At 40.5% G+C, this 3,336-nt stretch overlaps 1 pseudogene; it reads right to left on the reverse strand.

Moving 5' to 3' along the window:
* Positions 1–333: 333 nt before the first annotated feature.
* Positions 334–956, reverse strand: LOC110211659 (cytosolic Fe-S cluster assembly factor NUBP2 pseudogene; annotated as a pseudogene).
* Positions 957–3,336: the final 2,380 nt, after the last annotated feature.

A 3,336-nucleotide genomic window follows, 5' to 3' on the forward strand; every position in this document is an offset into this window, starting at 1 on the left:
AAATAAGATATACAGACAATGGGGTATAGAAATCTATCCTGCCCTACAAGAAAATAGAAGGGGAAGAGGATAAGAGAAGGGGGAGAGATAGAAGGGAGGGCAGATTAGGGGAAGGGGTATTCAGAATGCATGTCATCTTGGGGTGGGGAAAGGGATGAGATGGGGAGAAAATTTGGAACTTAAAATCTTGTGGAAGTGAATGTTGAAAACTAAAAATAAATAAATAATGAGAAAAGGGCTGTCTATGTCCAACAGCAGCAAAAAAGGAATCACAGTAGGCAAGAGCTTGAGATGCCTTCGTTAGGAGGTCTGAGCCAATGTCCCATCTAGAATCTACTGAGTGATAAAAATAAATGCAGGGAAAGCCGAGCTTTTATGGAATTCCTGGGTGAAGTCTCAGCCTTCCTTTAAACTCTTTGTGAGTTGAAGATCCAGGGGCACATAGCCCAAGAAGGGGATTTTTTTGTGTTCTGAACAGATTTTCCCCATTTTCTTTAGAGAAGATTCGTGCACTCTGAACAATTTAGACAAATGAAACCAGTAATATTTTCCACAATTCCAATCACTTGCAACCCCATCTCCTGGCAAAAGGTTAGTTCTCTCCTGACAATCACCCACAGATAATGCCTGGGATAGCCCCCAGGGGCTTATAAGGGTGAAGCGCTTCCACAGCAGAAATGTGCTCATCAGAGGTTCCTGGAGAGTATCCACAATGAGACAGTCCGGGTCAGCTCAGGCTGCATTGGAGACAAACTGGTCTGTGATTGCATTTTTTCTTGGGGCCTCTATACACCGTACCCTCATCTGGTTTCCCCAGTAGGAAGCCCACAAACGTGAAGGAGATGGTTTATTCTTGGTTCACAAACACAGGCACCCAGCCATCATCACCCTGGTACAATCTTATCCTTGTTAGCATTATACTGGTACAATCTATACTGTTAGCAGTCAGGGAATGCTGGGACCGCAGAGGTCCACATCCGAAATACTAACTTTGTTGTTTAAATGCTAGAAGGCTAGGTCAACCCTGTAGAGATGGTGGTTTACACTTCCCCTCCTTTTCCCGAAAGGACCCGAGACGATCTACCCGATGCCAATCAGGTTTCCACTCTCCTGTTTGGCCTCCATTTTGCCAGGTGCTACCTCACATCACAACTTTCACCTCCATCTGCATATACACACCCTTCCCTTCTTCCTCCTAGAGTGATGGGCCTTTCATCCAATCTGAAGCAATATTTCTCTGATTTGTTGTTTTTAAATCATTTTTTGGCTCTTTTAGTAACTCTTGCTTCATCTCTTCCAGAAATTCTAGTTGAACTGGTGTGCAAGCTGTGCTTTACTTTGGGGCTTTGCTTGTGATGTTTTGGAGTCATTCTTCTACATTTGTGTCTTGAACATCCTTATACTTGCTTTTTATGTAGGATTTTTTTTTAATTTGCTCAATCTTCCAGCTTACTTCTTGACTTTGGACTTGATATTAAGGTTAGGCTTTGCTCATTTCTGGAGAGAAGTGGTCTTGTTGGCTGGTCTTGTGGCTGCTTTCTTGGGGCATTAAGTATTGTATTATTCTAGACACTCAATGACAACTCAGCCTGGAGATCTGCAAGCTACCATTGTTGCCAGAGTAATCTGATCCAGGAAAAAGTCTGATCATTGCTCCTCTGGTTCACATCCATCTTAAGGAATCCCTGGCTTCCTTCAGAGGTCATCTCAAGTGCCACTTCATATAAGAAGACTATCCTGATTCCTACAAGTTATTTTGCACCTACTTTATATGTATAAATATTTATGTATAATTTCCTATGTGGATATTGTTTTCCACAAATAGATTGTAAGTTTCTTGAGGACAGAGACTGCCTTATTTATTATCTTTATATCTGCAGCACTTAGAATAGTGCCTTACTTGCAGTAGTCATTTAATAAATGCTTATTGAATCAAATGAGATAATGTATATAAAATACTGTTATTTCCCCCAATTCATAAATTGTATTTTATTTTCTATCAATAAGAACAAGTGTTCAAATTCTTAAATAAAGACAAAAGAACATTAGAAAGACTGAAAAATAAATAGAAAAAAGTTATTGCACCTATGAGATGCTTAATAAATGTGAATTAAATTAAATACATGATTCCTGTTTTTAAGGAACTTATATATGTTTAGAAAGATGAAATATTCCTATAACAATGAAGGAAAATACTCTGTAGGATACAATTTAAAAAGAAAATTTCAGAGGAAACTTCCAATGTATGAAGTCCGGTGGTAGATTGAACTTCTAGGGAGAACAGGTAGAAAAAAACCTGGAGATTCAGGAGCGTAGCCTGGAGAGGAATGAAGATGAAGTAGTGGGTTTCTCTTCCCTGCAAGTCTTGAAACAGGGACTGCATGACCATTTTCATGGATAGAGAGGAGATTCTTTTTCAAATACTGCTTGGACTATATTCCAATTCCAAAATTCTGTGATTTTGCCTACATTCGCCTCTTTCCCTGTACCTGGAATCCTTACCACCCCCCCCACCCCCGCTCTTGTTATCTGGTGAATTTCTACCTTTAAAATACACCTTCCTCTAGGAAACCTTTCCTGATCTCCATTTGGTAATGTCCTTCCCCTTCAGATCTCACTCAATGCTTTGTTCATACCTTTCTAAAGCATTTACCATGCAATGCTATGTATTTTAATTATCTGTGTATATGTGTCATCTCCTGACTAGACTATAAGCACCATGATGGCAGAAATTGTGCTTTATCTAAATTTTGTGCTTCCTCTGGTACCTACCACAGTGCATATAGTAGACAAAAAAAAAAGTGTTTGTGTAGTTGATAGTAAGGCATGTTTCTTATGTTGAATGCGGAGGGAGGGGGAAAAGGATACAAAAGGGGTTTCCATGGGGGGGGAGGTACTTCCTGGATGACTAATTTGTAGAACTTTTCAGCTCCTGCCTTCCCCATTGTGGAAGGACATGGATTCTAGGCCTGGCTCCATTGTAATCTTGATCAAATTCACTATGCAGGGCCATAGTTTCACCATCTGCAAAATGGGTGAAGTAGACTTCAAAAACAATAGACTGAAGTAAGGTGTTAATTATGACGATATCAAATGCATCCTGCTCCTCCTCCTTCTCCTCTCATCTTTCCCAAGGGGTGCCTCACCTTACCTTTGCAGCACCTTGGTAGCTCTCACAAGGAATTAGTACAGCCAGATTTTCTGACTAAATGCTCAAATTCTGACCTTCCCTTGAAACTCACCATCATAGTCCAAACAAATTAAACCAGAAGACCGGAAGGCCCCTTGGTCATGATTTAAGGACCCCTGAGAAAGTCTCACTTCCTGGCGCTTCCC

This window comes from Phascolarctos cinereus, unplaced genomic scaffold (genome assembly GCF_003287225.1).
Source record: "Phascolarctos cinereus isolate Bilbo 61053 unplaced genomic scaffold, phaCin_HiC Scaffold_2;HRSCAF=192, whole genome shotgun sequence".
Lineage (NCBI taxonomy): Eukaryota > Metazoa > Chordata > Mammalia > Diprotodontia > Phascolarctidae > Phascolarctos > Phascolarctos cinereus.